This window comes from Ostrea edulis, chromosome 1 (genome assembly GCF_947568905.1).
Source record: "Ostrea edulis chromosome 1, xbOstEdul1.1, whole genome shotgun sequence".
Classification (NCBI taxonomy): Eukaryota; Metazoa; Mollusca; class Bivalvia; order Ostreida; family Ostreidae; genus Ostrea; species Ostrea edulis.
The window spans coordinates 27,013,886-27,026,114 of NC_079164.1; the positions used below are offsets into that span (position 1 = coordinate 27,013,886).

Genomic DNA, 12,229 nt, shown 5'->3' on the forward strand with positions numbered 1-12,229 from the left:
AGTTGTGGATATGTCGAATTAATTAAGGATTATATCTCAATTAGATAATTACTCTCACTAACATAATTATTGCACGCATCAATTTAATTAATGATATCATTAATTCAATAGAAGAGAGCAATAATCCATTTATTGCGCACATTAAGTGATGTTAGCATTAATGAATTATTGCTCTCTTCAATTGAATTGTAGCATGCATTAATTCTATTGTTGGTATCATTAAATTATAATTCATTTGAGGAGAGCAACAATTAAGTTATTGTGTGCATCAATTCAGCGGAATAAATAATGATATCAATAATTCAATTCAAATGAAGATATCATTAATTATTTGAAGAGATCTTTGATTGCAATGTTGCGTGCATGAAATGAATTAATAATATCTTCAAATAATTAAAGATATCTTCAAATATCTGAGTTTGTTATTTTGGCGCTCCATAGATCTAAAACTATTCCTAGTGGATTCCAGTGCTTTCTGACTCAAGACATCATACCAGTTCTTGCCACAAATGAATCTCACCATACAAGTGATCTAGCCACCTCTCTTTTAATCTCTTCATAGTATTCATATACGTAAGAGGATTTTTCTCCTTGAAAAGGTGATATTTAAAAATTTGTCACTCTTTAAGGAATTTTATGATCCCCTAATAGTATGTACATGTACCATGATAATTTCTGAACTGTTCGGTGAAAATGTTGACAATCAAGAATCAGTCACTGGTTATTCATGTGAAATTTAGCTATCTCATATGAATAAACTCTTGATTATTTTACTACAATGTACCATATTAACCAATTTCGGAAATAATTCCTTATTTGTCTTAAATTTTAATTTGATATAAAGATCAGAGCAAACTGAAACAATAAACCAAAGTTCACATTGAACACCAGTGAGGCAATTGTATACAAATATCAAATTCATATATTATAGAATTCATTAAGATATTTGAATTATTCTAATCTTTTAATGTTTCATGGTAGCAATGAAAACAGCAGGTCTTTTATTCTCAGTCATATATTTTATTATATAACAGGGGATATTACATGTACAATTAGTAAATATATATGCATCATATATGTAATTGCATGTGCGAGAAAAATGTATACATACATACATAAGTAATTCAACCACAGACATATCCATAAATTTACATTTAATACATTGAATGAATTGAATATGTCCTTTGATTAAATAATCAACAAAGATGGATCCATATGATAATACATGTATTTGTAAAAGAAAAAAAGGAGTTCCATTTCTCATACAAATGATATAGGTAGAAATATCAAAATCAACAAGAGGCCCATGGGCCACATCGCTCGCCTGAGTCATCTTGGCCCTGCTGTTTTGATTTTTAAATGCTATTTTATCAATCTTTATTCTCATGAATAATGTGACCCAAACCTAGCTCTAAAGAACACAACATTACTAAAATGAAATCATATAAGACAAAGATATGACTAGCATGATATTGCTGTTCTGGATAAGACCAAGGTAAAAAGTCGTAGGTCTTGGTATGATATGAAAGACCTTGCCATAAGTAATCAATATACAAAACATAAAAGCCCTATCTAAAATAGTCCTGGATATACTTAATACGTTATACTTTCTTAAAAGTATGTCAAACTCAGAGTTCAGGGTCACAAGGTCAAATAACATAATATGATTGATTGTTTTAACTGTTTTCCGCCACACTCAACAATTTTTCAGTTATCTGGTGGTGCCCAGTTTTTATTGGTGGAAGAGAGAACCCAGATACAATGTACCTGGGAAGAGACCACCGACCTTCCGAGAGTAAACTGGGAAACTTTCTCAATTACCGGTGCGAGCAGGATTCAAACCCGCGCCAACCAGAGGTGAGAGGCTCCTCAACAAGATGAAAGGTTTTATCATAAGAAATTCATAATATATAATATATATGAAAGATCTACCTTAAACACAATGTAGTTCAGGACATACTGAATAGGTCAGATTTGTTTTGCCATAAAAATTGTATATACAAGATATGAAAGACCTAGCTTAAATAGTTCAAGAGATATCTTTAAAGAATTTTCCTTTATATCAGCTAGCATATAAAACTTTGACCCCCTATTGTTACCACACCATAACTCCCGGGGAAATGATTTGAACAAACTTGAATATGCACTATGTCAAGAAGGTTTAATGTAAATTTGTGTGCTTCATACTAAATTTGAAAAGAATTCCGTTATTTGAATCGTAGATTGATCGCTGTGCGGTATCTTCATCTTTCAGTTATAGAATTTAGTTAAAAATGTTCAATTGTTAATGTCGACGGACTACAACAGATGCAGATCAATAGCAATATGTCATCTGAGTTTACTCAAGTGACCTAAAATTGTATAATTTTTCTAAAGCTTTTGAAAATTGATAATGCTATAAAAGCCTAGTCTGATCCCTTACACCCCATTTCAATAGTTAAGCGTAAAAACAGACTGGTGGGGATGGGGACCAAACTTAAGAAAGCTGTGAGATTAGTTCAATATTCAAACCTACAGTATTTGAATAATAAGTATTTAACCCAACTGGGATGATTTCATCCTAAATATTTCACTAAAAATATTTGTGAGGATATTAGTTCACACAGACATTATGTTTCAAAATGAGTATGAGTATGGAAATGAACTGGGGTTCAAATTGACTGGCTACTTAACATGGCTACATCAACAAAGAAATTGAAATCACTTGAAGCTGTTTTGGGGTTATATGTGGGTTTAGAAAATATTTGAAAGTATGTTTGGAAACAAGTATAGTGGGAAAATATGTTGGGAATTATTTAATATTAAATTCATGAGACAGCGATGCAGGAATGCAGTGATAGAGGGACTTAAACATGCACTTTTTTTCTCTGCCATAAATTGAAGTTTTTTTTATAAGGGGTTCATCTGAAGCTCTCTTTTCAAAGAGCTACGGTTCTGCATCTAGTTTTTGAGGAGACGATTTTAAAAGATTTTCCTTGTATATATTTCACATGTAAAACTTAAATCCCCTATTGTGACCCCCACCCTACCCCTGTGAGCTTTTTACAAACTTGAATATGCACTATATATGAATGTAAAACTTTGATTCTCTATTGTGACCCCACCCTACCCCCAGAGACCATGATTTGCACAAAACAGGAACCTTTCGTGTGAATTCAACTTTCCTGGTCCAGTGGTTCTTGAAAAGGTTTTTTAAATGACCCCACCCTATTTTTGCATTTCCATGATTATTTCCTTTTTGAAGGGTGCATGACCCTTTATATGAACAAACTTGAATACCCTTTATCTATTGATGATGCATACCAAGTTTGATTGAAACTGGCCCAGTGGTTCACTCTGGAGAAGAAAATGAAAATGTGAAAAGTTTATAAACAGACAGACGACAGGCAAAGGTGATCAGAAAAGCTCACTTGAGCCTTTGGCTCAGGTGAGCCAAAAAAGTATACAAACATGTTTAATGTTAAACTTGTTTGTTTTATTGCTAAACAGCTCCATTGCCAGCATCTACCCTTACTGAGCTTCCAGTGTCAGACCTTGATATCAATCATCATCACTCATTTTGACTATCCAGGCCAAATTAATCTTTTTGCAAGGGTGAGGCCTGGCTGTCCTGTCGAGGTTGAAGTTTGTACTTCCACACTTGGCGACCCAGTGGATTGATCCTATCCAATCCTGTAAACTCTAGGTCTTGTTCTAGGATCTCATCCCATGTCAGCTTTGGTCTACCTATGAAGTTCTTTTCTGTTGATAATGATGCATAACATTCTGACAAATCTGCAAAAATATTTAGAGAAGTGATTAGTAAAAGGTCTTCATAGAAATAGCAATAAATGTATAAATAGATAAAAATCATAATTTCTATTTCTACAAAGTAAGTGTTTATCAAATGATCAGCTGTAAATTACCTAGGCTGTGTCAAGCTGAATGAGCTAGTTTGTGCAGAACGAACAAAAATTACACCAAACACAGCGACACCTTTTGGAAATTTTATTTTTACAAACTTGAATCTGCACTACAGAGCTGTATGTCAGGAAGCTTTCATGTAAATGTAAACTGCTCTGGCCTAATGGTTCTTGAAAATTCTCTATACTTATTTGAATGTAAAACTTTGATCTCCTATTGTGGCCTCGGCCAACCTTCCCTGGGAGGCATGATTATGACAAACTTGAATCTGCACTATTTCAGGAAGCCTTTACGTAAATTTGTATTTTACTGGCCTTGTTATTTTCCTACTTCTTGTGAAGATTTTCCCTATATATTTGTACATGTAAAACTTTGATCACCTAGTGTGGCCCTATTCTACTCCAGGGGGTCATGATTTGAACAAACTTCAATCTACACTTCTCCGGAAGCTTTCATGTAACTTTCACATCATCTGGCCCAGTGGTTCTTTAGAAGAAGATTTTTAAATGACCCCACCCTATTTTTGCAATTTTGTAATTAGATCTTCCCTTTGAAAGGGGGTGTGGCCCTTTATTTGAACAAACTTGAAAGCCCTTCACCAAGGATGCTTTTTGTCAAGTTAGGTTGAAATTGGCCCAGTGGTTCTTGAGAAGAAGTCAGAAATGTGAAAGTTTACAGACAGACGGACAACAGGGAAAAAGAATGTTCAACTTAAGTGTTACATGAAAATGTACTTCAAAATCACTCAACAACAATTATAATATTGCTGTATGGAAATTTTCTGTCCAAAGAAAACAATGTAAAAAAAATGATGTAATCTACACTCTACAGCAACATGTGAGAATAATGAACGTGAAATATATATTCTGAAAAAAAAAAACAAGAGATGTTTGTAAAACACATATGCCCCCCATGGTGCAAAATTGAAAAGGGTTATACACACACCTCATTTAATTGATAGTATTATCATCAATTCAAAATATTGAGCAGACAATATCTTCCTATGTCAAGAGTGAATTGACCATGTGACCTAAAATTCAATAGGGGTCACCTACTCCTTATGCTGTACCAGTGTACCAAGTTTGGTACGTGTCAATCAAACAAATAATTCTTAAAATATAGGAGACAATATATTACTATGTCCAGTTCAACTTTTGACTTTTGACCTCAAAATCAATATGGGTCATCCTCTCCTAAAGATGTACCAGTGTACTAAGTTTGATGTCTGTCAAGTAAAAGGGTTATCAAGATATTGAGTGGACAGTATATTACTATGTCCAGTTTGACCCTTGACCTTTGACCATGTGACCTTAAAATCAATAGGAGTCATCTTCTCCTGAATATACACCAGTGTACTATTTAAAGTTTGATGTCTGTCAAGCAAAGGGTTCTGAAGATATTGAGCAGACAGTATATTCCAATGTCCAGGTTGACCCTTGATCTTTAAACATGTGACCTCAAAATCAATAGGGATCATCTTCTCCTGAAGATGTACCAGTGTACCAAGTTTGATGTCTGTCAAGCAAAGGGTTCTCAAGATATTGAACGGACAGTATATTCCTATGTCCAGTTTGACCCTTGACCTTTGCTCATGTGACCTCAAAATCATTAAGGGTCATCTTCTCCTGAAGATGTACCAGTGTAACAAGTTTGATGTCTGTCAGGCAAAGGGTTCTCAAGATATTAAACGGACAATATATTCCTATGTCCAGTGTGACCCTTGACCTTTGACCATGTGACCTCAAAATCAATAGGGGTCATCTTCTTCTGAAGATGTACTGGTGTACCAAGTTTGATGTCTGTCAAGCAAAGGGTTCTCTAGACATTGAATGGTCAGTATATTCCCATGCGCAGTTTGACCCTTGACCTTTGACCATATGACCTTAAAATCAATAGGGGTCATCTACTTCTTAGGATGTACCAGTGTGCCAAGTTTGATGTCTTTCAAGCAAAGGGTTCTCAAGATATTGAGCGGACATTATATTCCTATGTCCAGAGTAGATTGACCCTTGACCTTTGACCTTTTGACCTGAAAAACAATAAGGATCCTCTTCTACTCATAACTAACCAGGGTTTGACACTAAGGCACGTCCGACCGACCGAGTCTACTAAATGATAGGTCCGGTCGGGTAAAATGTCGATTTACTAGTCCGACTGGTCATGTTGATAAAATAAACAAGAAACTTTATTTTAAACCATAAGATATCTTATTTTTAACTTTAAAAAATAACTGTAAAGAGTTTGCGAGCAATTTTGAACCGCGTGATGACAAAATCTCTATTTTTAGTTCGAATACATAGTCGTTGTCGGAAGTGATGTTTTACGACATTTACTCTGTTAATGGGTGTCAAGTTATATTTCGGATAAATATATATAAACTGAATTTATTTTCATTTGAAAAAAAACCCAGTTTATTTTAATTGAATATAAGAAAGTGTCTATCACAGGGATCGAAATTAACTTTTTTCACCACTAGCAAATTTTAGCTAGTGGATTATTTTCCAACTAGCAAAATTGAGCTTTTACTAGCATTTTTCAATCGATTACTGTTTTACATGAATTTAAGAAAACAAGCATGTCTCTTTATCAAAATTTTGGGAAAATCTTTTAAAATCTCCTTTAAAGTGCAATAATAAAAATAAGATTGCGAATTCTTTCATTTAAAATTCAATGAATTATCAGACAACATACATGGTGCGGGTCATATGGTACACTTGTGCGGCGTACTCGCTGTCCAGAGATCTACCACCTATTAATAGCATCATGTGGATTGAAATCTTGAAGACTGTTTGCGCCAATTTAAACTATATGTTCAAAACTTTTGGAAATTTCATCTAAAAAAATTCTAGTTGAAAAGAAAACCCCGCGAACTCGAAGTGTTTGACTATAGAGTACAGAAGGACACCGCGTGAAATGGTGACACACTGTCATGTGTTGTTTTATATAGACACGGACGAGATCAATATGCTTGCTATTTAAATCAGACGTCTCTGAGACATCCGAAGTGTGTATGAAGTAGGCCATCGACTGAGATGACCTTGGCCTTAGTTATTTATTCGATCCACGTTTACTTTTTCAATACTTGTATATTCATTCTGTAAAGAGTTTCTATGCACAAGACAAGATTATTGTAAACTTCAAAGTACAGCCAATAAACCGAGGAAATCCGGGAAAAAGATTGGGGTTTTTTCACTCGCAAAAAGTTGCGATCACTTGTGATTTTTTACTTGCAAATTCAATTTTTAACTCGCATTTAGCGAGTATTTCCCCTTAATTTCGTTGCCTGTATCAAATGAATAAATTAAATCGTAAATAGCCATTTTTCGTTGTTGACACATGTGCGGGAATGTCTCGACTTCTCGTCCTCAAGGAAGGATGTTCCGAGAAAAAAAAAGGAGTAGATTGGGAAGTTTGAAAATAAAAGCACCAAATTGAATGACGAGACTAAAGATGTTTTTGAGACAATTAAGTATGTTTTAGTTTAAACTTAACGTTTGTCATTTGAATTAAGTACTTAAATATGGAGAAACCATCAGGGTTTCTTTTCTCTGGAAAGTTGGTCAGGGCTAGTGGATGTAAGGTCAGGTCTAGTAAATATTATTTGAAGTAGCCCGACTGGTCTAGTGCTCAAGAAAGTAAATGTCAAACCCTGCTAACCCACATATGAAATATCATTATCATCAAGTGAATGGTTCTCAAGATATTGAGCGGACAACACATGGTCTACAGACCGACCGACAGACCGACCAACAGGTGCAAAACAATATGCCCCCTCTTTTTCAAAGGGGGGCATAAAAATAAACTCCAACCACCTGTCCATTTTTATTTCCAAACAAAGATGAAAATCTAAAAAATAATTTTATGACTAGGCCAAAATAAAAAATGTGTTTGTTTCAGGTCGCTTGCCCGACCCTAAATATATCCACCGACCCTATTAATTTTTTTCAATTTTCCGATTTCAATTCATCGATATACGAACTATTACCCGAAATGCCAAGACATCTATAATTGTAATATTAAAACTCCATCACATACTGTGTATTTTGTCAATTAAACATTGTGCTCTGAACCCATTTTTTATCTGTTAAACACATTATATTACAACTTTAACTATAAAATTTTCATTGATTCGAAGGCACTTATTTATTTTTATAAAAAAAAATATTTAAAAAAAAAATAAAATAAACCTACCTACCAACCCTTTTTTTAAAAATCAGAGGCGACCTAAAACAAACATTTTTTTTTTGGCCCTATGTGGCCTAAAATATTTTGTATACTTACTAATTTCAAAACTCGAAAGGAAATGTTATCCATGTGAAGCCATCTTGCTCTGTTCATCCTCTGGGGAAGACAATTAATTCTTTGATTTTGCAGTTTGTGTCATGACTACACCATGATATCTTCTAATCTCGTCATACTATCAGAAAGTAATTTTGGCAGTTGGCAAGTGTATCAATGGTGTTACTTCTTCATGATCAGATCTTCTATACTGTGTCATATTCAGCATAAAGTAACAATTAAGGGCTATCATCTAGTTCTGAGGTACTGAGGAAGGGCTGTTTTTCTCAACACATAGCCTTTCTTCTGGTATTCTTAGGGATACTTTATTCATCTTTTAATTACATTTCCTTCTTGGAGATTAAAAGTTGAAGACCACTGAAAGAAAAAGAAGTGATTTAATGAATTCCATGTAGTTTATCGAATGTGCTGACCAGAATATTATCTAACTGTAGCCCCCCCCCCCCCCCCCACCCCCCCAAGCATGCAATGTCATACATGTATCTGAAATCAATACTTATAAAAATTAATTAAAATTAAAATCTTCAAATATACAATCTTGTTACACATCTCCTATATTTTTCACTTACGATAACTCTGAATTTTTAATAAGTGCGTCCTTTTGTCCACAAACTTTTAATAACCCCTCATAAACAATTTACAAATATGATATCAGAAATAATAATCTAAAAAATTATCCTGTTGTTCATAGATGCATGCCATCAACATTAAGAGTATAACAAATAACAAAAGCTCTCCTGACATTGTGCCATTCTGAAAGAAATGAGGTGCTTATACCCCCAAAGGCAGGGGGGTAACCCAGAATTGTGTCTAGAGAGCGGAATAATATATTTATGGAATTAACCAAAAAATTAGTAATAATTTTTTTTTAGCTATGAATTCATGTTAAATAAAGTGCACTGCCATGGCACATGATACGCCCGTCACATATTGTTAACAGTATAGATAGTACCCATTAAAACATTTTTTTTTTATATCACCTTAATTAAATGTCACAGTGACCTTAAAGTAGGATGCGACACACCTTCTACCTAAGATGCATTAGTTGACCAATTTTGGTGATTCTAGGTCTAATAGTTTTCAAGTTATGAGCCGGACAAGTTTTTGCCATATATTGCCATATCTTCTTAATGAAAAGTCACAGTGACCTGGTTTTAATGTGCGACACACCTTCTACCCAAGATGTATCTACAGACAAAGTTTGATGATTCTAGGCCTTGTAGTATTTAAGTTACGAGTCAGACACGAAAAAGCTAACAGACGGACGGACAGACACGCCATACCATAATACGTCCCGTCTTAAGACGGGCGTATAAAAATTGGTCATGGTAGCTCAGTGGTAACACAGTCTTCGACATTAACCAGTGGCCTGATGCCCGAGGCCAGTAAAATCGGGATCGGGCTTCTTAAAATATTAAACCCTGGAGTCCGATGGGCCTGTAAATGTTTTCTTATATGTTCTGTATATATTACAAATAAAGCGTGAGATTGACTCAGACTAAATGTCATGACTTAGTAGTCAAATTTCGCATAGAAAAATTATCAACCATGCTGCCTTTTCTGAAGTATAGGGAGGGGGCTCGTCCGGGAAATTCAAAACCACCCAAGCGTATTTCACAATCACAACCATCCGATAAAAAAACCCCAAAAAAACTGTCGTACGAGGAGAAAAAAACGAAAATTCATGCCCCATTGGACCGAGGGCAGTGTTCAAAATTAACCATAGACCGAGTCTATGTCAAATGGCACTGGTCTATGCCAACTGTAATTGAGATAGACCAAATTGTCTATGCCAATTTTCTAGATTTAAAGCAATAAAGTTATCCAAGAGGGCCTTGCATGGTCAGTCGACGTCTGATAAACATTATGAGGAAAGGATGATATTACAGAAATGGAAAGAAAATACACTTTCTAAGTATATTAGAAGTAAATGAAAATGTTTTAAATTTGTGTTATTATTTTTTCAATGTTGTGGTCTATGCCAATTCGATGAGGTCTAAGTCATCTTATTTTGGCATAGACCTGTGGTCTATACCAAGTTTTAAACCAATTTCGAACACTGCGAGGGTAGGCCTTGGCTAACATTTAAAAAATGTTTTGTACGTGGTGTATACAAAACAGAGTTGAACATGAGCTGCTGATGTATCTGCGAGATTAATCAGTCTATGCGAAAGACATCGGACCGTCGGACCTGACCGATGTGCAGTGCCTCAGGTCCGATGCATCATTTTTTACACCGGATCGGAATGTCAGATGTCTCAATGTCCGGTTTTGAGCTTTACTATCTTGATGCGGAGTTTGTTATAAGTAAAAAAAATAGCACACATCCAAATACGTAAATGAATTGATTAAAACCGCATGGACTGTCTAAAGTATTATACGGGAAGGATTCCTGGAATAGTATTACTAGTATAATAAATAAGATTCCCTTGGTTTTGCATTTTCACGTGTTTCACTTTTTTACATTAGGTTTTTCGGTCTGACAAAATTTGGTTCGGTCCGGTGTGTTCATTGATTACAGTGGACCGAATGTCCTGTGTGGTCCAAAAACTTTCGCATATACTGGATTAATATGTTGAAAAATAATATAATCCTTTTAATGTCAGTTGTTCTTTAACTATGATCATCTTGACCTGTATTTTCCTACAGTAAAAGAACTGTGCATAGAGTAGAATCAGCAAATAACAAGAGATCAAATTAGAAAATAAACATTTTGGGCCTGCAAAATATTGTTCGGGCTTGCACAATTATTATACTGGGAGGCCCGAAGGGCCTGTGCTTTACAAAGTTTTTCGTGAAGACTGGTAACAGGATCAAGAAATCATGGTTTCGAGCCATGCTTGTACTTTATTTAGGGTGAAAATGTAGATAGTGAGGTGAATGCTCCATCATCATATTTAGCATTCAAAAGAGAAAGTTGCTGGTCTTTCAGATGAGACCTTTAAACACCACATGCATGCGTCTAAATGTGTGGCACTTCATACTACTGAAATATTCTCTACAGGTATTATACTAAAATCAAACATACACATACATGTATATTCATATATATGTTAAAAATCTTAATTATCATTTTAGAATTTTCTTCTTCTGACAAAATGATGCGCAAGTACATAAATGGAAGCTATGCCACTATATGTCATGACACTGTACAGCTTGATCAGCTGATACATCACATAAACAGTCACAGATGTAAACAATCAAGAAAAACTCAGTACACAACATCACCCCTTAATTTTGAATTGTAGCTGAAGATCATTCTGCCAAGATCGAAATGCAGCTTGGCAATGATTAGCGAGGGTTATATTATTCTTAAAAAGTAGATTGAAATCAAAAGTTAACTGCCAAAGTTATCAGGAGACAATAATCCATACATGGTTCGAATTTCCTCCACTGCCACCTAAAGTGCACGTGTAAACAACGCGTGTGACATGCACCACACCCCGACAGGCTACATTGTAAACAAGTAAAATGCATTCAGAGTAATAGTTTTACATATGATATTCTGTTTGGTTTATAGTCTTAGTAGCTACATACCTATGTGGTACACCTGTACCATGTGCGTACTGCAAACAGTGCGGCGTAATGTACATTTGCATCCTCGGGGATTTCAACCCGGACAAAGTGGAACATGCCAATCCGAATACATATATATCTTTCGTTTTTATTTTTGCATTTTATTTATTTATCTATTTATGTCATGGCGTTGGGAAAAAAAACTTCAAAGTAGGGAGACAGATGAAAAGGGGGATACGGTCCAATCATCCAAAAAAAAGTCCCGTGTGGAGGGGTGGGGGTGGGGTTGATTCCTAAGGACTTGGCGCATATCTATTTGTTTTTAAATGTGAAATTCTATCCAAAATCAATATGAATTTTTAGTATACAGAGTACATTAACTGCAAAGATTAAATTTTAGAAAAAACCCCAAACAGTTCACGTACTAGATATATCACTTTCATCATCGGAATTTTCAGTAACTCGGGTACTCTGTCGCTTGTACATAACACGATCGGTATGAAACACCATT

At 35.0% G+C, this 12,229-nt stretch overlaps 1 long non-coding RNA gene across 1 annotated transcript; it reads right to left on the bottom strand.

Moving 5' to 3' along the window:
• Positions 1-564: 564 nt before the first annotated feature.
• LOC130052048 (uncharacterized) lies at positions 565-8,653 on the bottom strand. The gene is made up of 2 exons (XR_008800408.1): positions 8,185-8,653; positions 565-3,774 (listed from the first exon to the last, which is right to left on the bottom strand). It is a non-coding gene; the product is annotated as an uncharacterized LOC130052048 (long non-coding RNA).
• Between the last annotated feature and the right edge of the window lie 3,576 nt (positions 8,654-12,229).